The sequence below is a fragment of the Odontesthes bonariensis genome, chromosome 24, assembly GCF_027942865.1.
Source record: "Odontesthes bonariensis isolate fOdoBon6 chromosome 24, fOdoBon6.hap1, whole genome shotgun sequence".
Lineage (NCBI taxonomy): Eukaryota > Metazoa > Chordata > Actinopteri > Atheriniformes > Atherinopsidae > Odontesthes > Odontesthes bonariensis.
Window position 1 is genome coordinate 24,844,118 of NC_134529.1, and position 26,181 is coordinate 24,870,298.

General features: G+C 44.1%; 1 pseudogene; it reads right to left on the minus strand.

The window, feature by feature from the left end:
- The window catches only part of LOC142375510 (uncharacterized), a 56,861-nt pseudogene that overhangs the window by 20,105 nt on the left and 10,575 nt on the right, over positions 1-26,181 (minus strand).

Genomic DNA, 26,181 nt, shown 5'->3' on the forward strand with positions numbered 1-26,181 from the left:
GAGAATAAAAAGTATTTGATCCCTTGCTGATTTTGTTGGTTTGCCCACTAATAAAGACATGATCATTCTATACTTTTAATGGTAGATGTATTCTAACATGGAGACAGAATATCAAAAAGAAAATCCAGAAAATAACTTTAAAGAATATATTTTAATTCATTTGTTTTTCATTGAGGGAAATAAGTATTTGACCCCTCTAGTCAAAAGCACTTAATGCTTGGTAGCAAAGCCTTTGTTTGCAAGCACAGCGGTCAGACGTTTGTTGTAGTTAACCACAAGGTTAGCACACATATCAGGGGGAATTTTGGCCCACTCTTCTTTGCAGATCTTCTCTAAATCATTCAGGTTGGTGGGCTGTCGCTTGGCGACTCGGACCTTCAGCTCCCTCCATAGATTTTCGATTGGATTGAGGTCCGGAGACTGGCTGGGCCACTCCATGACCTTAATGTGATTCTTCTTGAACCACTCCTTTGTTGCCTTTGCTGTATGCTTTGGGTCGTTGTCATGTTGGAAGACCCAACCACGGCCCATTTTCAGCTTCCTGGCAGAGGGGAGGAGGTTGTCCCTCAGGACTGCACAGTACATGGCTCCATTCATCTTCCCACTGAAGTGGTGAAGTAGCCCTGTGCCCTTGGCAGAGAAACACCCCCAAAACATAATGCTTCCACCTCCATGCTTGACGGTGGTCACAGTGTTCTTGGGGTCATAGGCAGCATTTTTCTTCCTCCACACGACGGGTAGAGTTTAGGCCAAATAGTTCAATTTTGGTCTCGTCTGACCACAGAACTTTCTCCCAATCACTTTGTGCATCTTTGAGGTGATCATTGGCATACTTTTTATATTTAATTCTCTCCACGTCAAAATGTTCGTGAAAAAAGTTGTCTCCTACTGTGCCTAATAGGGATGGGAATTGATAAGATTTTTACGATTCCAATTCCATTTTCGATTCTGCTTAACGATTCGGTTCTTTATCGGTTCCCTTATCGATTCTCATTTGGAGAAAAAGGACAACAAACCGGTCGATTAGCATCAACTTTGTTTAGTTTAGAAGTAACACGAGTCATGACCTTACAAACCCAACAACGGTGAGGTCCACATTCGTCTATCATGGCCTGGGTAATTTAACTCTTCCCTGCTCTGGTGAAAGGAGAAGCTGGAGGTAGACGTGAACTGGGGGTAGTACCACCAGCCTCTGGCTCTGAGCCAGTCAGGCTCTGTCTCATGATTTCATCTAAATGTAATGCATGAGAAGGCATTCATTTAACCTTAACCGTTACTAATAGCAGGTTTTACAATGAGGCAAAGGCGCTAACATGATAGGCAGGGTTTGTTTGTTAGTTACCTGCAGTGTTAGCCGAGGACATGCTAACATTGCTGCTGCTGGGTTCAGATTGACCAACGTTAGTCCGGAGCAGATCGAAAACGCGACATTCATTCATAGTTATTGCATGTTGGTAGCATTTCCTCCCTTTGGTGAAATATTCACTTTGCAAGTTGCCCTGTTGTCGTCTTTTTTAGGGATGTGTAATCAAACTTTCGAGCGTTTGTACCGCTTGGGCGCCATGTTTACTGTTGACTGCACTGGACTCGCCACGCAACGTTGCGTGGTGACGTCATTCGCGCCCACTGGAATCGATAAGGGAATCGTTTGCAAAATCGCCAAACGATTCCAAAGAATTGAAACACTGGGAACCGGTTCTCAACAAGAACCGGTTCTCGATTCCCATCCCTAGTGCCTAATGGACTTCTAGAAGTAGAAGAATTCACTCTGCTGACTGAATGAATGAGGAAATCAAATGGCGTGTGGCTGAAAGAGGGCGGAGACAGAGAAACTTGAGGTTTCTTGAGGAAAACCTGGTCCTGACCAGGTTAGGTTCATAGTCTGTTACTACGGTAACTGACTGAGAGCTTAAGTTACCTCTCTTTGTGAAACAGGCTAGAGTTACCCCTCTTTCTCGGGTTTGAGTTACCTCCCTTTGTGAAACGGAAAACTCAAGAGTTTCCCTCATTTCAGGGTTAATAAACTCAGTTTTCACTAAACCCGCTTTGTGAAACGGACCTCAGATCTACTGACAGATCAAGACATGTCATGGGGTTATTTTGAATTCTGTGAAGAATCCAATTACATTTTACATTTCAACTTAGAGGAAGCCAACAGTAGATTACTTACTGCCAGGATTTCATCAGCCCTGCCGAGGATTTTCTCCACCTCCCAAAGACCCTCCTGCTCCTTCACATCCCAGTCCTTTGGTGAGACAGCCATTAGACTGGAGATAGAGAAGTGAAAAAATACTCTGAGCAAAGCTAGTACTCCAATACATGCATCATAAAAATTCTACAACCCCATACTATAAATTCCCATATACCCAAAAAACTGACTGTTTTTTACCAACTGAGCCATCACACTAAATACAGTATCAATATTTACAATGCTATTAGTTTTTAAATATGGGAAAACTGAAATTTCCCCAGATCTAAGATGTATGAGCTCTTTAACTGTATTAGTTAATAACCTTTGCTTTAAATGACCAATTATCTGCTGCCAAAGCATTACTCATCAACTTTAACAGATTGAATAACGGCCAAGAACGACTTTGTTTCTTGGTACTTAAAGACGTTTTACCTCTCATCCAAAACGCTTCTTTAGGGAGTCATTTAGGTCATTGTCACCTGTGAGTTGACAATGTTTAAGTGGACCGTTTTTATTTCCGAGGATAAAGAACACTAATGAGGATGGTGATGTCAGACATCTCCTACCAAACACTTGGATGTTGTGTCCGAAGCCTATTTGGTCAGACAAGTAAACAACTTACAGGTATGGCCTAAATGATCCACATAAAAGGTCAGATGAGCCTGTGATACATGACAACTCAAAGTTAAAGTTCTTTTAATAATTTATAAAGGATATGTACCTACATCCCTAATTTATCTAGACGAGATAGACATAGACCAGGGGTCGGCAAGCACACTGCGGCATAAACACTGGCACACTGTTGCTTTATGACGTGCGCCTGATTTCTTGGATTTTAGTGATAGCTCTCCAATCCCCGCAGCGCAGCGTCCTAATAACGATTCCCATCGAGATTGGTGCAGATTGCTTCCGCGGCTGCGCAGACCCCGCCTTCGTAATGAACAATCACATTCAGTCTGCATGGTCCCGTGCAGCATCTTCCCGCTCCAACCTCCGTGGGAATCATTTAGACACCTAAAACATTAGCAACACCTGCTACTAAGAAGGCCAAAACTAGAGCATTCCAGTCCTCATGGACACAAGAGTTTGGTTTTATATTTTTGAAGGACCGTGCTGTGTGCACTTTATGCTGTGAGAATGTTAAGCGGCATTTTGAGACGAAGCACGAGAAGACTTTCAAAGACCAAGTAGACAAAACAGAGTCAATTAAACGTGCTGTGTCCAGGTATGGTAAACAAGCTAGCTCCCGCAAAGTTTTTGCCACTGCTAAAGATCACGGAACAGAAGCAAGCTATCGCATTGCCCATTGCATTGCAAAGCATGGGAAGCCGTATACAGATGGTGAATTTATTAAGGAGGCTATTCTCGGTTGCTCTGACGCTCTTTTTGAAAACTTGCCAAATAAAGACACGAATAAAGGACATTCCCATATCAGCAAGAAGTGTTCAGCGACGTATCGATGAAATGGCTGAAAATGTCAGAGTTCAGCAAACAGCTGGATTAAGAGATGCTGCGGTTTTTAGCATTGCACTTGATGAAAGCGTGGACGTGAATGACGTCCCGCGTTTGGCAGTCATGGCAAGGTACTGTGATTCGACTGTCAGAGAGGAACTTTGCTGCTTGAAGCCAATGCCTGACACAACAAAAAGGTGAAGACATAGCCAGGACATTAATTGAACATTTTGAGGAACGAGGGATTGGCATCGACATAGTGTTTGCAGTGACCACAGACTGTGCCCCCGCCATGGTTGGGAGACAAAAGGGAGCTGTCAAACTGATTGAAGAGAAAGTCGGCCACCCCACCATGAAACTCCACTGCATAATACATCAAGAAAATCTGTGTGCAAAAATGTCAAATTCGGATCTCAATGAAGTTATGGCCACGGTGGCAAAGATTATTAACTTCATAGTGAAACGAGCCGCACTGACGCACCGGCAGTTTCAGGCCCTGCTGGAGGAGCTGGACAGCGCATACACAGATCTCCCCCTCCACACAGCAGTGAGATGGCTGAGCTGTGGAAAAGTTCTGGATCGATTTGTCAGCTGCTTTGATGCCGTCAAGGCCTTTTTGTCTGAAAAGGGCCAAAATTATCCAGAACTGGGGGATGAGAAGTGGATTGTGAAACTTATGTTTCTTGCGGACATTACGGGACATCATTCGGTTGCTATGCGCCGACCTTATCGGCAGCAAGTCTGTGTAGCTCTCAATTTTTCTCATCGTTTATATGATTATTGGTCATTTTTCATTTCTTGTTTCTATCTAAACATTTTTAGTTAGTTTTTATTGATCTGCTTTTTTGTTTTAATTAATTTTTTTGACAATGTGCACTACTACTAAAGCAGTGTACACAAGAGAAGAACTGTTGGCACTGTCAAGGATTGGACACGGAATTAAACATCCAATTCCGACCAAGCTTAAAAAGCTGTACTGTGGATGCAGAGCTGGAGCGAAACTTAAGGCAAAGAGGCACAACAGGAGGTGGAGGTACAAACCTTTTCTGCCCTCGGTGATTATGGGAAACGCCAACTCACTACCAAACAAGTGTGATGAGTTAGAGGCGCTTGTGCGGAACCAACGGCTGTATAAAGAGAGCAGTTTGATCTGTCTGTCTGAGTCCTGGCTGAACGACAACACACCAGACTCATGTGTGGACATACCCGGCTTCACAGCCGCACGAGCGGATCGAGACCTGAGTACGAGCGGCGGTAAGCGGAAAGGCGGGGGTGTTATACTGTTCTTTAATCAGAGATGGGTAAACCCCCGCAATGTGACCGTTAAGGAGAGGGTTTGTTGTCCAGACATCGAACTGCTGTCAGTTGGTTTCCGTGCATTCTATGCGCCCAGAGAGTTCCCATACACAGTCGTCATCGTTGTTTACATTCCACCGAGGGCGGCACCTGTAACGGCGTGTGATGTCATCCATGACGCCGTTGCTAGGATACAGACCCAGCATCCTGAGGCATTCATTGCAATCACAGGGGATTTCAACCACGTCTCTCTATCCTCCTGCCTGACTGGCTTTGTACAGTATGTGGACTGTCCAACACGTGGAGAAAAGACATTAGATCTGTTCTATGCTAACGTGAAGGAGGCTTACAAGGCAGTGTCTCTTCCACCACTGGGTAGATCTGATCACAGCATGGTCTATCTACAACCCACATACAGACCGTTTGTACAAAGACTTCCTGTTACTACCAGATCTTTCAGGAAGTGTTCACCAGAGGCGAGTGATGCATTGAGAGACTGCTTTGATGTCACAGACTGGGCTGTACTGCTGGAGGAAGATGAAATGGACATTGACATGGACAGGAGGGTCAGCACCATCACTGACTACATTAACTTCTGTAGGGACACTGTGATTCCAGTCAGGACTGTAAGGTGCTATCCAAATAACAAACCATGGAGCACCAGTGACATCAAAGACCTCCTGAACCAGAAAAAGAGGGCGTTCCAGAATGGGGATAGAGAAAGGCGGAGGAGTGTACAACAGGAGCTTAAAAAGACATTACCTCGAGCTAAGATGGAGTACAAGAAAAAGGTGGCGAGACAGCTGGAGAACAATAACACCAAGGAGGTGTGGAGGGGCATGAGGACCATCACTGGATACAGACTGAAGAACTCTCAGTCTGTGGAAGGTGATGTGGACAGAGCCAACACTTTCAACCATTATTACAACAGGTTTGACAGTGTGGCTTTTCTAAAACCCCATACCAGTCAGTCTGCATTGATGGAGGGGAGATTGAGACTGTTCAGACCTGCAAATACCTGGGGGTGGTGCTGGATAATAAACTGGAGTGGTCTGCCAACATAGACGCAGTGTACAGGAGGGGCCAGAGCCGTATCTTTTCCCTGAGATGGCTCAGGTCCTTCAATGTCTGCAGTGATATGATGTGCATGTTTTATCACACTATCATTGAGAGTGCACTGTTCTATGCTGCTGTCTGCTGGGGGTGTTGCAGAAACAGACAGAAACTGTAGGCGCCTGGACAAACTGGTGAAAAAGGCTGGTTCTGTTGTAGGCAGAAGGCTGGACCTTCTCGGTGCTGTGGTGGAGAAACGGATGAGGAGGAAGTTAGATTCTGTGATGGAGAATAATAAACATCTTCTCCACAGCATCCTGACAGGACAGAGGAGCAGCTGCAGTGAGAGGCTCATCTCTCTGCGCTGCAGGACTGAGAGGTTCAGGTCCTTTCTTCCCACAGCCATAAGGCTTTATAACAGTGACTGCTGAGTTCTTCTCAAATTGATTGATTGATTTTTATTTATTTGTTTATTTTGCCATTTATTATTGTTTAGTTAGTAGTAGAATTATTATTGTTGTTTTATTGTTGTCAATTCAATCATTGTAAATATTTAAAAAAAATGTTGAGCTACTTAACGAATTTGAATTTCCCCCATTGGGGGATAAATAAAGTATTATTCTATTCTGAACGGGCTCAATCTCAGACTGCAAGGTGCAGGACAAACTGTTTTGGACATGTTTGAGACATGGACTGCTTTTGTCGGTAAGCTGGCGATATTCTCAGATGACATTTCCACGTCCACTTTCCGCTACTTTCGACACCTGCGAGAGCTGTCCTCTCGCCGCAACATCAGCACCACTGAAATAACCACGTACATGCGCGAGCTGGAGGCGGAGTTTGTGGATTTCAAAAGGTATGGACAAATGTCCTCTTTCTTGATCAACCCCGACAGCTTTGATGGACATGATTTGGATGCTACTCTGATTGAATTGATGGATACAGAGGACATGGAATTGCAGCTGATTGAGCTAAATAGCTCATCCCTGTGGGTGACAAAGTTTGTGGAGCTCAGAAAACAGCTAGACTCCTCACCAGTGCAAGATCATGGAGCCCACATCCTTACCTCCTGGGCATCTACACCTGAGAAATTCAGCTGTCTCCGGGACATTGCAATGGCATTGCTGTCAGTCTTTGGGTCAACATATCTCTGTGAGCAGGTGTTCTCACACATGAAACATGTGCTCAGCACCACTCACAGTCGGTTAACGGAGCACTCTGAGGCATGTTTACAACTCAAGGTAACAAACTACATGCCACAGATCACAGAGCTCAGCCAAGCAGGGCCAGGGATCACACTGACTGTTCATTTGATGCTGCCAGCCTACACTTGGTTTTAGTTTAAATGTGCAGCTGTTTGTTCATGTTCTTGAAATGTTGATGTGTCTATTTTGTTATGCTATAATACAGATATAGTACCGTTATGTCTGCTTTGTTATGTTACAGTACTGGTATGGTTGTATTATTATGATGTACAGATATAGTTGTACTATGGTCTCAGTTTTTGCCTCTTCCCAGTGCAATATGTTTATGTGTGTTCAATAAGTGAAAGATATCTTTAAAAATGTTGCACTGCAGATGTGCAAATGTTGTAAAATATGTGCACTATATGGACGGAATAAAACTCCAGATAGGTTGATAATGTGTTTGTATCATAATTTAACTTTGCATTATTTTTAATGGCACACTCGTTGAGGAGAAAATTTCAAAGTGGCACTCTCAGGTCAAAATGTTGCCTACGCCTGACAGACAAAACATTCAACATGGCTGCCACTGCTAGTTGTGGGAATGCAATCAGTGAATATAATCCTAAATCAAATATAGTTGGTCTTGACAAGGATCTTTACAACCTTTCAAAATATTTGTGGACCAAATAACCCATCAACCCTCTATTAACCATCCCTGTTTAAACCCTTCAAGTTATAACATTTGAATTGTAAACCAGGTGATCAGAATTAAAGTTAGGAGAGTGGTTTAACATCCCATCAAAATGACAATAATAAACTTCATCTTACAATATTTGGAGCAAAATTAAATGATCAGAATATACCCATTAATGTTATTGAAACTTTGCAATCTAGCAGACATTTAACTTGTGCATATGCAGACCAAAAGTTTAGCACATGATCAACACCAAATGCAGAAATATTGCAGTTACACAGATTTCAATTGTGAAAGCAAAATAGCCCTTCTACAGCTGAAATGTGGAAGCCCACAATAATGACCTTCACTAAAAATCAAACATGGCCGACACAGTGTTTGATACAAACTCACTTTTTTGAGGTACAGCAATCCATTTTGGCTCTCTGCGCTTCACTTTTTACAAGATTGTAAAAAGAAAAATCCAACTTCTCTCTGAATCCGTTGGTACAATTGACTGAACGACAGCTTTTCCCCATTTTAGCTTTGTTTTCTGTGTTCCGAGTAAGTCGAACAGTAAGCGGCCATTGAGACTGTCGCCATTCAACGACTACACTGTGTGCATGCGCACTAAGCCTGAATCTCCCTGTCAGTTGGTTAGAGCTGAAAAAGCCTTTTGGATTAGAGGTAAAATTTCAAGTACTAAGACAAAGTCTAATTGACTTTTTCCAAGTTCCTAAGTCTATCATGACCTGGGTGACTTGACCAACATTACCCAACAACAGCATCTGGCTTTTCGTCATGGAGGTCATACGAATCCCAGAGAAGAGTAGGAACCCCCTCAGTGGTACAGATGGACTTGTCATCCATTCCATCTGTAATTGTGCTGGAGAGAATGTTGCAAATGGGGCTTAGTTCAGGATCGCCAAAACCCCTTTGAGAATTTAGTGTCCAGTCCATACTCTGTGTCGATCTGGGCTCTATGCCGCTTAATATGTCCGTCTGTGTGTGCTGATCTTGACACCTATAGGACTGATTGACTGCAGCATGGGGTTCTGAGGCATCAGGGAAGACAATGTCTCTCTTTTCGGGCAATGAGTTCTGTGTAATGGTGACAGTATACAAGTCTTCCAAATGATCTAAAGGCAAGCTCAGCCAGGGATTAGAGGGTAGAGAAGCCAAGCGCTTCACTGTGATCTCAAGGCTGAGGGAATCCACTTCTACTCGAGGCATGATCTGGATGCTAGCCCTGGAAGAGTTTCCTGCGGACTCCAAGTCACAAACCTTTTTGTGATCCTTACAATCTGATATACAGGAAATATTATGGATTTGAAGGTGCCTCAGGGTATGCCTCATAGAGTTCTTGTTCCTAATTATTCTAGATGGACCCTCCACTCCATCTCTACCTCCAGATGCCTCCAGCTGGGTGCTCCGAGTTGCAGTGAAACCAGAGTCGAATGAGTTTAAGGAAGGGGGTTTACACTCAATTTCTGGAATTGTCCATGTTAAGTGAGGTGTTGCAAGAAGATGAGCTGCTTCCCGTCTACATTCACATTTTGTGTGGTTCAGTTCTGAATGGCTGTGGGTAACTTCTTTAACCGTTTCATTGACAGCACTTTGAGAGGACTGATTTAGATGATTGTTCTTTAAATATTCATTCTGCCACTGCAAAGACAGTTGAAGTTGTTCAGCAGACACTGGTCCAGAGGACATTAGGACCTTCCTCAGGGCCATGCACCTGATAAATCAAAAATAATTACATTTAAAAACACCTTTGGAAAAATGACATGGCAACAAAAAATACAAACAAAAAGAAAACAACAATTTACCAATAATCTCAACACTGGGTGCGAACATTAACGGCTCCCACTTAAAAAAAATAATAAAATGATCAAATGGCTCGGATTGTTTACTGGTAATATTGTACATCAGGACACAAACACATTCTGTCATGTTTGTTGCACTCTTAGGATTACATCCTTTGCTAAAAATGTCTGAATGTCTTACCTCTGAGAAATCTGCTTTCCCATCTGCTGAAGCTCATCATCTGTAATGGCTCTGGACAGATGAGCAAGATGAAGAAGCTCCTCCATGTGAGGAGGTGGATTTTTCTGCAGGAAAGTGGAAAGCTTCCATCTCCATACAGGAATCATCCCCCAGTTGTTTGTTTGTTGCCGAGTGTCTCTTTGAGCACCTGACAGGAGCTCTTGTAGGAAGTTCTCACAGAGGACAACTCTGTACCAGCTGTGTGCCTAAATATGGAAAGAAAAGTTCAACAAGTAAACAACCTATATTCTAAATGGTGTATATTCATAAATAAGTACCAAGTATGCATAAACAGGTAATAAAGTTGTTTTTTGAAAAAAAAAGTTTCAACTTTGCACTACATATTGCATTTCTTTACTTCCAATGAATTTAACCTGCTACCACCCTTTACACATCAGCCCATCATCACCATTATTTTCATTCAAATGACATGAACTTTGAGATACCATTTCAAATTATGAAATTCAATTCAAAGAAATTCAGACAAAACTGAAGTTGTTATCTTTGAACCTGAGCACTTCAGGGAGAAATTGTCTAGCTATATAGTTACTCTAGATCAGTGATACTCACTATTTTTTTCACAAGAGCCACATTGGCAGAGCAAAATCAAGGGAAGAGCCACTTTCACAACATACTAAGTCCCCTTTTGCAAATATGCATTTCTACATATAAAACATCCCACAAAAAAAAAGAAACACAGCCAATACATTTTCAATTAAGACCATATTTGCCTTAATACTGGGATGAGCGGAAGCTGGCATGCATGTCCTTGACTTTTTTCATGTTGTATTTGTAGTTTGTTGTTGTAATCATAGTGAGACATTCTGAGTTCTATTAGAAAGCCCAGATAACCTTAACATGAGGGCAGCCAATCTAAGATGGAAGATCATGGATAACATGGATATTTGAAGCCTGCATGGCTTTTTGCTAAGGCTAAGGGACCAAGTATCTTTGAAAGTCTACTAGAAGATGTGAACGCAGCACAACATACTATACCTACTAGGACCACCACAGAGATCAATAAGGTATATCATGTATAATCACAGCTGCAGTGATCTTAGAGATGCTTGGCTACAAGATGAACACCACAAGGAGCAGCTGTACAACATGGAAGCTCCTGTCAGACATTATAGCAGGTAAGATGAGTAGGCACATGGCTCAATATATGAGCCAGAGTCGAACAGAAGTTGGAAGTGACACCACAAGAGCTAAACACAAACTACTGATTGATAGAACTCTCACTCAAGACTAAGATCTTTCCCTGGATTGACTACAAGAAAGTTTACGACTCAATGTGACACGTTCTACAGGACACTGAGATGCTTCATCAACAACTCAATAGGACTGTGAAAGACAGCCCTGGAACCAATTCCAAGCCAATTGAACAAGTTACCATCGACTGCCAAGGAGATTCTATGTCCCTGCTGCTGATCTACATAGGCCTGAAACCCCTGAGCCACATCAGAGAGTGGCTTTGAATACCAGTTATGTGGAGCAACCACCAGTCATCTTCTCTACAAGGACAACATAAAGCTGTCTCTCCAAGATTAACAGCAAGCACATTGGAATGTCATCGGACCTAAATAAATGCAGCCAAATTATATCTAAGAGATGCAATGTGATGGTAGAATAACGTTGCCAAAAGAGGAGATGGAAGCGATATCAAGACAAGAAATGTCCTCACAAGGCAAGGAAGGTTTCAACCCAAGTCCAGCAAACAGAGACTGTATGCCAAGCAGAAGGAGGGAGGCCAGGGACTGGTGAGTATTAGAGCCAATATCCAGGATGAAACAACAAATATTCAGGAATACACAGGCAGGACCCTAGATGAAGGCTGTGCAAAGAGGTCTCCAAGCACATCCAAGCAGTTAAGCGCATAATTTTTGGGTGTAAGACGCAGGCTGGTGTGGCATACATGGAACCAGTGTTTCCCGCAGCGCATTATAGTCAAGGCGGCCGCCTTAGCACACTCGCACTGCCGCCTTGCCAACGTTCGCAAAAAAAAAAAAAAATTTTTAATTTTTTTTTTTAAACCGAAGTAATAATGCTTTGCCAGGCTCAGACATTAAAAGACAGCATTGATAACATTGAATTGCGACACCTACTGGTTGTTAATGTAAATAGTTAATAATGTAAATAAAAAAGTGTTACAGCTCTTAAACAGCTTCGTTATTGCTCTAACAGCTCCCCCCCCCCGGCCAACGACTCACCACCTTGACTAAGCAATTTCCTGGGGGAAACACTGCTCAGGAATATTGTCTGACATTCAAAAGCATAGGACAGTTAATCATGTTGCAACAAGGGAACATCTACATGCAGAGGCCAAGCAGTGTTTCCCACACATAGATTAATTCGTGCCGGTGCGCCACAGATTCAACACCGGCCGCCACATATTGCGTTTCGTTATTATTATTTTTTTTAACGCTATTTAAAAAATACTCGTATTTGTTAAGCTGCATTTCCTTTCCCTGCTCTACCTCCGTCTCTCTGTCCCTCGCGTCTCTCTCGCATAGCCTACACACACACACACACACACACAGCCCCTCCCCTCCGTGCTTCCCTGGAAGCGTGGAAGCTTGCTAGCTTCAGCGTCGCGTTAGATTAGCTCAACCGAAAGAATTCCCAAAAGGTTGGTATCACGTGCACCTTTATAAAATCACACATTAAAAAGTCCTATGAAAATATTTTATATTTTGAATACAATGTTGTCCCGTCCCGTCCCGACCCATAGCAAACAAGCGATTACGCCTTCTTTATAAAGTTAACTAGTCGCAAGTTTGCCGTTAAAAAAAAAAAACCTTGGGTTGTCAAGGTCTAAATACTAGCAGGTGTGAATCAAATAAAGTAGTTTTTTTAAACTCTTACACTGAATGTTTGCTGCTTCTATCCAGATGAGTATTGAAATATATTTTCCGCGATTGAAAGAGAAACGTGCGTGTTGAGGATGAGGACCAGCCTGAACCGGAGGTATCAGTCTGAAACAGCTGAACAGTCCGACCAGTGTAATTAGCTATATTATTCATTTGTTTACAATGAAGATGTGAATATCTGCAGATAAGCCGCACCTGTGTCACCCACCGTGAGGTGTCACACATCCTTACGTCCCCCATAATTTTCCTTGATGGAGAAATTATCCAGGTTCTTAACTCCCAATGTGACATATATGTCACATTACAGATCTCTGACAGTGGGGGGTGGTATTTTGGAAAAAAAATTCTGAAATGGGTTCTATGTGGTCTATTTGGTCTGTGTTATAACCCCTTTAATTTTCATTTAAGTAGAAATGGGTCTGGGTTCTTAAGGATTAATACAATAAAGTTTTGCGTGATCAATTATTAACGAAGGAATTATTTTGAAGAATTTTTATTTTTTACCCCCCCGGCCCACCACCACACATTACTTTCACATCTGTGGGAAACACTGCATGGAACCGTATAATAATACAAGTGCTGGAAATAATGTGCACACATTCTCAGCGCACAAGAAAATCTATGCAGCGCATAAAATAAAATTCAGCATAAATGTATTGATTAATATCTAATACTAGACCTAATGTTTTTCTGTACCATTTTTCAATGTAACGCAGTAAGTGACAGGTGTTCAGCCAATGATACGATACAATTTACTTACGCTATGCAGCCAATCATAGCATTGATAGTGCTTTCATAGTGCCCTGCCCATACGCGCCGTGCAGGTTAGCTAGCTAATAACAGTGCGGTGGAAGTTGGACTACCTCGAGCATCACATTCAGCAGAAAAGTAATTTGAAAGCTGTTGGAATTGTACGAAGACTCAAGATTGGTACATTATTGCGGGAGAGCGCAAAAGACAGAGAGAAAAGGAACGAGCTGTCACACTAAACAAAATCTGACCCCGTGCAAGTAAAAGTTCTCATTGACAATATTTTACTTGCCATCAAAATGAATGCATCAATGCTGTCAGTTCACATGGCAAAGTATGTGAGTATACCAGAAAGCTGGCGAAGCAAAAACTATGCCTTTGAATTTGTGAACTCAATCAATGAGATTAAGACTATGTGCAGTGTTAAAAATGCACCCTGGCATACCCTGACAGTAGATGAGAGCACAGACATCAGTACACATATATATTAAATACAGGGAGGAAAATGATGTTAACTATAAAACTGTTTGGTGGCATCCTTCAGCTGACAGCATGCACTGCTCACATATTACATTCGACACATCTCATGAACAACAAGATTTGTCTTTTTCATTTTAAGTGGGCCAAATCGCTTATATTAAAAGTAAACTAATGAAAATTGCTGCTGTGATTTGATTCTCTAAATAAGCCATGTAACTTGCTATGATCCAAGGTTTTGAACAGGCGTGATACTGCATGCACATCTGATGTTGCTCACAGTGGTCCTCAGTGTGCTCAGGGAGCTTGTGTGTATGCCCAGACATGTGAAAAATTAGAGGGAACATTGGTATGGGTTCGAAGTTCCAAAGTCAAAGTGGGAGAATCTTCCAAAGGTGACGGAGAACAACAGAGTTAAAATCGTAATCCAGAGTGATAGCCAACTAGAACAACAGACATCTCTGTCCAGAAGAGCCCACAAGAAGGGAGCGTGGAATACCATTTTTACATAAATATGAAAATGAAATATTCCTATAAACAGAAATATGTTCATAGTAGGGGTGTGCGATCTGACGATATAAAATCGTGACTGGCGAGGAAGAGTGGAGAATCGCAGGCGATCTACCAAATTAGAGAAACCGTATAGATCGCCTTTGCCAATCAGCGCAATGATTTTTATTTTTTTTTAATGCTGGTTCCCGCCGATGCAGCAGACGTAGGGCGTCCTTAACCTAACCGACCAATCATAGCGAACTGTGCGTCGTGACACTTTCTTACACGCCTCCATGTTGTGTTTGTAAAAACTTACAAAACGCATGGACAGCCATGGCTGAAAGCCAAGCCGACGAGCTGGTGAAGAAGAGGAAATCCACCTCTGTAATTTGGAACTGGTTCGGGTTTTCTTCTACTGACCAAGACCAAACTTCAGCCATATGTAAGGTGTGCAAAGAACATGTTAAAACGTCCGATGCCAGTACAACAAATTTGTTCAACCACCTGAGACGTAGGCATCCCAAGGAATATGCCGAGAGTGAAACGATGCAAGCAGCGGGGGCTTCCACCACCTCCTCACAACCTGCGGCCTCTGTGGCAAAACCGAAGCAAACAACAGTTACCCAGGCATTCCAAAAAGGCACCCCGTATGAGAAGTCTAGTAAGCGATGGAGAGAGGTAACGGACGCTGTCACATACTATCTAGCTAAGGACATGGTTCCTTTCTCGGCCGTGGAGGACGAGGGAATTAAACGCCTAGTGAAAGTACTTGACCCCCGCTACGAGGTACCAGGCAGGAAATTTTTTTCCAACACTGCAATGCCACGTCTGTACACAGAGTGCAGAGTGAAGCTGGAACATCAAATACAAAAAGTGCAGTTCTTTGCAACAACCTGTGGTCTAGCCGCACATCTGAGCCTTATTTGAGCTTGACCATCCACTACATCGACAACTGGAAGCTCTGCAGTGCGACTCTGCAAGCAACATACTTCCCAGAAGACCACACGGGGGAGCTCATCGCGCAAGGGCTATGAGACGCACTTGAAAGTTGGTGACTCCGTGAGGAGAACATGACCTGCATGACCACAGACAGTGGGACCAACATGGTGAAGGCCCTCCAACTTAACAGCTGGACTCATCTTCCCTGCTTTGGGCATAGGCTGCACCTATCCATTGGTGAGTAAACTTTATAAATTAATAATGCATGTGTCTTGTCTGTTAAGATGTTTTCAGTACTTATCCCGAACAGATTATTTAAAAAAAAAAAAAAAAAAAAAAATCAGTGATGGGGTCTATGATTAAATGTTTCTTCACATATAACAATAATATGTATTATAATGATAACAAATAATAATAATACTGAATGAAAAAAATATGAGCAATGCAACACTTTTAAGGTTAATAATTAATGGCAGATTAAGGGCCATGGGGGTCGGGTGCAATGTGAGCTGGGCGGCAGCCGAAGGCAGGGACCTTGGCGGTCTGATCCTCGGCTACTGAAGCTGGCTCTTGGGACGTGGAACGTCACCTCTCTGCTGGGGAAGGAGCCTGAGCTGGTGCGCGAGGCTGAGCGGTTCCGGCTAGATATAGTCGGACTCTCCTCGACGCATGGCTTGGGCTCCGGAACCAGCCTCCTCGAGAGGGGTTGGACTCTCTTCCACTCTGGAGTTGCCCGCGGTGAGAGGCGTAAAGCAGGTGTAGGCATACTTATTGCCCCCCGGCTGTGCGCCTGTACATTGGGGTTCACCCCGGTAGACGAGAGGGTAGCCTCCCTCCGCCTTAGGGTGGGGGGACGGGTCCTGACTGTTGTTTGTGCTTATGCACCGAACGGCAGTTCAGAGTACCCACCCTTTTTGGAGTCCCTGGAGGAGGCACTAGAGAGTGCTCCTCCGGGAGACTCCCTCGTCCTGCTGGGGGACTTCAATGCTCACGTGGGCAATGACAGTGAGACCTGGAGGGGCGTGATTGGGAGGAACGGCCCCCCCGATCTGAATCAGAGTGGTGTTTTGTTGTTGGACTTCTGTGCTCGTCACGGATTGTCCATAACGAACACCATGTTCAGGCATAAGGGTGTCCATGTGTGCACTTGGCACCAGGACACCCTAGGCCGCAGCTCGATGATCGACTTTGTAGTCGTATCATCGGACTTGCGGCCGTATGTCCTGGACACTCGGGTGAAGAGAGGGGCGGAGCTGTCAACTGATCACCACCTGGTGGTGAGTTGGCTCCGCTGGTGGGGGAGGAAGCCGGTCAGACCTGGCAGGCCCAAACGTATTGTGAGGGTCTGCTGGGAACGGCTGGCGGAATCCCCTGTAAGGAGGAGTTTCAACTCCCACCTCCGGCAGAGCTTCAACCATGTCCCGGGAGAGGTGGGGGACATTGAGCCCGAATGGGCCATGTTCCGTGCCTCCATTGTTGAGGCGGCCGACCGGAGCTGTGGCCGCAAGGTGGTCGGTGCCTGTCGTGGCGGCAATCCCCGAACCCGCTGGTGGACCCCAGTGGTGAGGGAGGCCGTCAAGCTGAAGAAGGAGTCCTATCGGGCCTTTTTGGCCAGTGGGACTCTGGAAGCAGCTGATGGGTACCGACAGGCCAAGCGGAACGCAGCCTCGGCGGTTGCTGAGGCAAAAACTCAGGCTTGGGAGGAGTTCGGGGAGGCCATGGAGAACGATTTCCGGACGGCCTCGAGGAGATTCTGGTCCACCATCCGGCGGCTCAGGGGGGGGAAGCGGTGCACCGTCAACACCGTGTATGGTGAGGGCGGGGCTCTGCTGACTTCAACTAGGGACGTCGTGAGTCGGTGGGGGGAGTACTTCGAGGGCCTCCTCAATCCTACCGACACGCCTTCCGATGAGGAAGCAGAGTTGGGGAGCTCGGACGTGGGACCTCCCATTTCTGGGGCTGAGGTTGCCGAGGTGGTCAAAAAACTCCTCGGTGGCAAGGCCCCGGGGGTGGATGAGGTCCGTCCTGAGTTCCTCAAGGCTCTGGATGTTGTGGGGCTGTCTTGGTTGACACGCCTCTGCAGCATCGCGTGGACATCGGGGGCAGTGCCTCTGGACTGGCAGATCGGGGTGGTGGTCCCCCTCTTTAAAAAGGGGGACCGGAGGGTGTGTTCCAACTATAGGGGGATCACACTCCTCAGCCTCCCTGGTAAGGTCTTTTCGGGGGTACTGGAGAGGAGGATCTGCCGGATAGTCGAATCTCGGATTCAGGAGGTGCAGTGTGGTTTTCGTCCTGGCCGTGGAACAGTGGACCAGCTCTTCACCCTCCGCAGGATCCTGGAGGGAGCATGGGAGTTCGCCCAACCTGTCTACATGTGTTTTGTGGACTTAGAGAAGGCGTTCGACCGTGTCCCTCGGGGACTCTTGTGGGGGGTGCTCCGGGAGTATGGAGTGCCGGACTCCTTGATATGGGCTGTTCGGTCCCTGTATGACCGGTGTCAGAGTCTGGTCCGCATTGCCGGCAGTAAGTCGGACATGTTTCCTGTGAGGGTTGGACTCCGTCAGGGCTGCCCTTTGTCACCGATTCTGTTCATAATTTTTATGGACAGAATTTCTAGGCGCAGCCAGGGCGTCGAGGGGGTCCGGTTTGGCGACCTCAGAATCGGGTCTCTGCTTTTTGCGGACGATTTGGTTCTGTTGGCGTCGTCAGGCCGTGACCTTCAGCTCTCACTGGAGCGGTTCGCAGCCGAGTGTGAAGCAGCTGGGATGACCATCAGCACCTCCAAATCTGAGACCATGGTCTTCGGCCGGAAAAGGGTGGAATGCTCTCTTCGGGTCGGGAATGAGATCCTTCCCCAAGTGGAGGAGTTCAAGTATCTCGGGGTCTTGTTCACGAGTGAGGGACGAATGGAACAGGAGATTGACAGACGGATTGGTGCGGCGTCTGCAGTGATGCGGGCTCTGCACCGGCCCGTCGTGGTGAAGAAGGAGCTGAGCCAGAAGGCGAAGCTCTCGATTTACCGGTCAATCTATGTTCCTACCCTCACCTATGGTCACGAGCTGTGGGTAGTGACCGAAAGAACGAGATCGCGAATACAAGCGGCCGAAATGAGTTTCCTCCGCAGGGTGTCTGGGCTCTCCCTTAGAGATAGGGTGAGAAGCTCGGTCATCCGGGAGGGGCTCGGAGTAGAACCGCTGCTCCTCCGCATCGAGAGGAGTCAGATGAGGTGGCTCGGGCATCTGGTGAGAATGCCTCCTGGACGCCTCCCCGGTGAGGTGTTCCGGGCCCGTCCCACTGGGAGGAGACCCCGGGGAAGACCCAGGACACGTTGGAGAGACTATGTCTCTCGGCTGGCCTGGGAACGCCTCGGGGTCCCCCCAGAAGAGCTGGAGGAAGTGGCCGGGGACAGGGACGTCTGGGTCTCTTTGCTCAAGCTGCTGCCCCCGCGACCCGATCCCCGGACCAGCGGAAGATAATGGATGGATGGATGGATGGGTTTATTTCTGTCAATGCATCTAGCTAATGAAATACTACTGTGCTCTTCTTTTATAGAAAACAGTGCCAAAGACAATCGAGTTGTTCGTGTGACATCTGTCTGCAAAAAAGTGGTCAGTGCATTCTCCTTCAGCTGGAAGAAGAAGAAGAGGGATTTGGCTCAAGCTCAAACAGAGCTGAAACTCCCACAAAAAAAATAAATAAATCAAAACAGAGTCACCAACCAGATGGGGTTCCAGACTTGCCATGATCGAGAGAGTGTTGGAACAAGAAAGTGCCATCTCGCAGGTCCTGAAAGCTGACAAGAAGACACGGCAGATATCGAAGTCATGGAGTGTGTTAAGAAGGCCCTCAGAGATTTCACTGATGCACTTTCTGGGGAGGACTATGTGAGGGTCTCACATGTCAAGCCAGTCCTGCACCTGCTGAAAGCCAACCTCCTTGAGCAGAATGAAGAAGACATTGAGCTCACCAACACAATGAGGACAACAATCCTCAACTACCTCACTGACAAATATCAGGACCCCACCACTGATGCCCTGCTCGACATCGCTTCGCTTTTGGATCCAAGGTTCAAGAGCCAGTACATTGACAGTGACAAAACAGAGGAAATACAAGCCAGAGCTGTTTCTGAGATTGAGGTCTTACTGACCACAGCACAGCATTCACTGCCCACCTCCACTTCGCAGAGTGATCCTGGTGCAGACCAACCCCCACCAAAGAAAAAAACATTAGGCAGCCTTTTAAAATTTCAGGTGCTGCATCTGCAGCTGGCACAACAGCTTCCCCCACCCCATCTATAAGAGAGGCAGTCGAGGGGGAAATGAAGGCCTATCTTTCCACCCCACATACAGACAGTGAGATGGATCCTGTGGAATGGTGGAAAGTCCATGAGGGAAACTTTCCACGAGTGAGTCAACTAGCTCAGAAATACCTGTGCATTCCAACTACAAGTTCTCCCTCTGAACGAGTCTTCAGCACAGGTGGCAACATCGTAACTTGCCAAAGGGCTACTCTCAAGCCAGATAAGGTGGACAAATTGATTTTTCTGACCAAAAATCTGTGATGGGGAAACTGTGAATGCATCCTTTTTTAATCAGGAGCAGTTTGTTATGTCTTTGTTAAAGACTGTTGCACTAATACAGTTACCTCAGTTTGCATTGGACCATTGATATTTAAATCGTGTGAATATAGCCAAAAACAGTTTGTGTTTTTCAACATTTCATATTTTCATACTTTTTATATTATAAGAAAATGCACTTTATCAGAGTGAGTGTTCATTTTATCAGAGTAATGTTAATTTTTTAAGAGTGAGATTGTTTACTTCATTAGTGAAGATGTTAAGTTTATCAGTGATGTTTAGCTACTTAATCCTGTGTTGTTTACATTTTATTTTGTTTACAATGTTTGCACATGGGAAATTGCAATTACTTTCATTAAAATATGCTTAGAAAGAAAGCTTTGAAGCCCCAAAATTCTTTTTTTTTGTTTGGATGGAAGATCGTGAAAAAAAAAAAAAAAAACGGCTTCTGCCTCCAGACCTCTGGAGCTTGTTCAGAAAGCTGCTGCTCGTCTGGTATTCAACCTCCCCAAGTTCTCCCACACGACTCCCCTTCTCCGCTCTCTACACTGGCTCCCTGTAGCTGCTCGCATCCAGTTTAAGATTCTGGTGCTAGCCTACAGGGCAGTGGAAGGAACAGCTCCTTCATACCTCCAGGCTATGGTCAAGCCCTAAACCCCCGCCGACCACTTCGCTCTGCGGCCTCCAGGCGTCTGGCTGCCCCGTCACTCAGCGGTCCCTGCGCATGATCGACACGGTCATGGCTTTTCTCTGTTCTGGCACGCCGATGGTGGAACGAACTCCCGACTGATGTCAGGTCAGCTGAGTCGCTGCCCATCTTTCGCCCCAGGCTGAAAACTCATTTCTTCAGGAAACACTACCCAGATCCGCCCTCTTTCCTAAATTGTCTTTGTTTTCTAAATTGTCTTACATTTGTCTAGGTACCTAACTTACTGCACTTACTCTAGGACTAGTTGTGCTCTTAGCTGTTTGGTTTTGGAAGGAAATGCACTTATGATTTCTTGTGACCTGAAGTTCTTTTGCCTACCGATTTGGAACACACTTATTGTAAGTCGCTTTGGATAAAAGCGTCTGCAAAATGACCGTAATGTAATGTAATGTGATTTTATGCAAAAAAAAATCGTGATACAACATTTTTTCCATATCGCCCACCCCTAGTTCATAGTTACCTAAGCTTTGTTTTTAATCGAGAAACTAGACCTGATCAAAATGTGTCATGACAGCAGGAAACCAAACAAAATGAAACTTCACCAGAAGACAAAACACAGACAAGTGAGAGTAATGCTGCGTGTACACCAAGAGCGACCTACGCTACCTCAGCGCCGGAAATCATTATTTCTCTATGGAGGGTGAGCTACCTAGGCTACCAGGGCGGATGCTCCAGTGGCGAAGAGAACTGCGCTACCAGAGCGGATTCAAGCGATTAAACTCAAGCTAACATTATGGTAATGAGCTATGACGCGTTTCGGCGAAAACCAATGACAAGCCACAGATTGTAGGGGTCCGACAATCCGCGGGGTTCGCGGAAACAGACGTGTAAACTTTAGTTCCCATCCAAACAATAGTCGTTTAATCCTGAGACTGTTGCAATTGCCTTTTCGAGTGCTTCAATACAATAGTGTAGTAACCCCACGCATACCTTTCTCACTGCAATTAAGTTTTATTTTGGATTTTATTTCTAATTTAGTTTCTTTTTCACAGTTGCCTCTGCTATTCCTGCTCTTCTCAGGTGTACCTTATGTAGTTTTTGTAATTTGTAACGTGATGTATATCTTGTATAACAAATTGTAAATAACAACACGTTTATTCGTGTCCCTGCCCTCACTTTCCTCATGTTTTTTCCGCAGGGGTGCTGCACAGCCGCGGGGCCTTTAAAAATTGAACAGTCTAAATGTGACGTCACGAGCTTCCAAAGCAAATTCTCAAGCGAAGCTTCTCCAGCTACCTCCGCTACCAGGTAGCGTAGGTCGCTCTTGGTGTACACGCAGCATAAGGATTTTTTTTTTTCGTTTACGTTTTTTTTTTTTTTTTTTTTTTTTTTTAAACTGAATAAAAAATTGGAACTAGTATATTTGAAATTACAAGGCAGTGATTAGAACAGAGCCACAGAGGCATCATTTGAGTGCTCTTTATCAACTGCAGAAGTGAAAAAGCCACACAATATCAAAGAGTGGCTAATCAATAGCGTGTCTGAAAACTGTGGAGACTGTGCGTCTATTTGTGAAAACCGTTCTAGTTGGACAACACCGTTTCAGACAGGACTGATAGAGTGACAGTAGATTGTCAAACCAGCTGCACAAAAAGTTTTGTAATGTTCCCTTTGAACTTATGAAAATGACAACAGCGTCAGACAAATCCGTGCTCATTGTTTATGTTCAATATATTGAAGATGTTCACCAGTCTAAGAACATCAACAGTCCCAGATCATTTTTAGAGCTGTTGACTTTTATCTCTCGCCAACAATCCGCCCTAAAACAATCTATGGGGAAAACCGGGGTTTAACAGTTAAATCTAGGAAAAAGTCCCACGATCTATAAGTTTCCACAGCTTGATCCATTGCCAAGCATTAGCCACTAAAAATACTAGATTCTATTGCTGTTGAAACAGTCTGGGAGTATTGTGCATGCATGTTTTTACACACCAAGTTCACTCAGCACGTGTCAGAAAGAAATTAAGAGCCACTTTGCCAATGTTGTTGCACACCTATCAAATGAAGCGTGAGGGATGAACCTTTTTTTTTTTTTTTTTTTTTTTTTTAAAACTCTTGAGAATGTGGAATCCATAATCCAAGATGCTTCTCGCTAGATGGAATGATTTATTTACATAGGTATTTCATACCCTTCATAGATCAGGTAATAAGTGGCAAAGACAGCCTTGTGATTAGCTTTACGGACTTAGAAGCTTAAGGTGGCAAATCCATGTCCAGAAACTGTTTTAATTGTTTAGAATAGCACACAGTGGGGAAATCGCCAAAGGGAAAAAAAAAAAAAACAATACGAAATTATAAACACAACTGAGAAAATACAAAAGCAATACAGAAATGATAATAGAAAAAGCTACTGAAAAATAAAAGCAATAGCGAAAACAAAGGAAGAAAAAAAAATAAAAATTCATACCAATTATATTGTTTGAAATTTAAATTTCCTTTTTTAATCAAGTAATAAACAAATTCTTCACATTGTAGTTTAGTGCAATTATGTCTAATATAAAAACGAGCAGCAGCTCAACTTGAAATACCTGGTAGGCATGTAAACAAATAAGCAAATAAAAGTGCCACAGTGTTATAAAGTAAGGCCAGTAATGTGCTTTTCGGAACTGCTCTCCTAATTTTTTACTCTCCTCCTCTGGCTTCACAGAACGAAATGCACGTTTTTCTTGATGAAAACCAACATCTCTACCTTGTCAGGTTTGAGCCTGTTCCTGTTCTCATCAAGGATGTTAGCGATGTCCTCTTTAAATCCTAAGTTTGCATATCACAGTTTCCAATCGCAACGTTTTTGTCATCCACTTTAAAATACTTCCACACCGCAGACATTCACGCTCCCAGCTTCAAGCTGCTGCCGTGTTCTGCTTCGCTTTACGATTGGCAGCAAAGTGACGTCATGCCGCATGCATTGTTCTGTGGGTCGTTGAGACCATAGACATAACAATTCGGGGAGTTATGATTATTGTAGTTGGGGATATACACCTTCCTCAGTCCAAATAGATGCAATGTGGAGGCATTGGAGACCCACCCAAAATGGCGACCGCGCTGATACGCCAGCTCCAATAGGCAACGTCAGTCTATGAGGCGTCAACGTATATTTTGGCTGTGTTTGAAACCGCATACTACATACTTACAAACTGCATACTTCCATATCATACTCATCAATCAGACAGTATGCAGAGCGTTTACCCTCAATGGATTTAGCTCCTGCTCAAGCTGAAGTCAGCCAGCCTGAAGCCGATTTCGCTTTAGCTCTAAAGTCTGTAAACTTTAGCAACATTTGAAACATTTTCAAGCGAGAAAGTAGTCATTTAGATCCCCAACGTGTAGAAAATCTGACAAAATACCAGCTATTTACAATTTTGTTCCGACGAATTCGGCGCTACTAAAGCTAGCCGTAGTGAGCAACGCACTTCCGGTTATTTTCACAAAATAAAATACCCATTGCCTTATATCATAGGGAAAGCCATTACGATACAATTGGTGCTTTTGTTTTGAAAACAGGAAGTGAACCTACCCTCGTTGTAGTTAGCTTGAAACTGCCGTTTTGACAGGAAATGACGATCGGCGACGTCACGTCACATTGCATCTTGGTTAGTTTGAGTACAAGTAGTAACCTCATGATGCATACCCAACATTTCGGCGAATCTAGTATGCTTCCGGGAACTTCTCGCATACTAAAACTCGCATACTAACTCAAAAAGTTAGTAGGAGTAGTAGGAGAAGTATGCGGTTTCGAACACAGCCTATGTCTATGGTTGAGACGGTCTGACTCTGTACCACCACATAACAGTAAATGCTAAGCTGTTATTTTTTCCCCATTTGTTTTGAAATATTATAGTTCTGATAAAAAAAAAAAAATAATGAGAGTAAATATACATATATAGATGAAATGTCCGATACCAATCAAGTCAGAAACCACGTGATAGGCCCCGATTTCCGATCACGTGATCGAAACATCCCTACACTATACAATCTCTGAACTGCAGCAGATTTTTGGCATTGCCTCTTTTCCTTCCATTAAGAGAACTTGCCTTGTTGTAATAGTGATGGTAATGGGAAACTGCTCTCAGGGTTTGGAGAATAGAATGCACAGCAGAATGCAGACTCTCCTTACACCTCTCCAGATCAAGAGCCCAGTCCTCCCTGGTCTGAGCTTCCAAGGGCAGGATCTCCGCTAATGTGTGGATCACATCTTCACCACAACGGACAAGTAGCTGAGAGGTGCAATATTCAAGTTATTAAAATTGACTTAGGGAATATGACAATCAGCATGGTTGCATGCACTAAAGTAGAAATGCATTTAATCCATGTGGAAGAAAATTAACATATCCTAGGCTATATGTTAAAAGTAAATTCTCAAAACATCTGTACCATAGCTGGAGTGTGAATGGATGCCTCAAAATCAGACACCAATGTCACTGCCTTTGCAGAATCCTTGGCAATCTCTATTCTGTACCACTGAAGCTTCTCTTGAAGAGTTTCAATCTCCTCAGTGATCTGTAAAGAGATTTAGTTCATGGCAGTAAACAAATTTGAAATGCAAATGTATGATTGTAGGGAGAGGTTTATCACTTAAGAAGATGGCATGAGGAGTAACCTGGTTGAGTTGTAAATGCTTTGGTAAATGAGTGAATAATCGGCAGAGGGATGCGACATATCAGAAGCTGCTGCAAAGATTATGCTGACATGTGTTTGGATTACTCAACCATTATATGTCTAATAGAATCCAGGTGCAAGAAAAAAAAGGCACAAATAAAGACTTGGATGATACTCTTCTACAGCTGGTTTAAACGGTGAAGGGAAATAATCAGCTACAATCAAGGATACAGTAAACAGTAGCAGTTTTTGGCATTATAGTAGTCGTCGCTGAAGTAACTAACGTTATTCGCTGATGGTTGATGCATCCTTTTTTCCTTGAAGCAGTGTTTAGCATATTCAGTTACTAATTACAAGGACTGTTACTATTAGTTTTGCAATGATTTAGTTGGTGTGGGAGAGAGCAGGGCCTTGCCTGCATATTATTTAGGGTCCGAATATTCTCAGTCAAGGCGATAACAGAGATGAATCTCAGAGACAGAAGTGCCGGACAGAGATTGGGTTTTGGAAGCGGTCAAGCAATGCTTTGGTGCTTTACCACTGTTCGTATTTACTAGCGTTGAAAGCATTATTCTTTATCACAGTGTTATTAGAGTCGTTTTAACTTTGATAGCCCCATTTAATAAAATAATATGGTAATCTACTCTTTAAGTGCTCTCAGAATTTGTGAGCTTTAACACCATCTAAACAGGAACCACAAAAAAACTACAGCTTGCTTATAAACCAGTCCAAACCATATTGGTGTGAAAGCACCATCGGACCCACCTGCAATGCGCTGTTGCGTAGCTGGAGCACCTGTAGCTGCAAATGGGCTTTAAAAAAAGCCTGCTGCCACATCAACTCCATTTTTTCCATTGCTGCAGTTATTCTATAA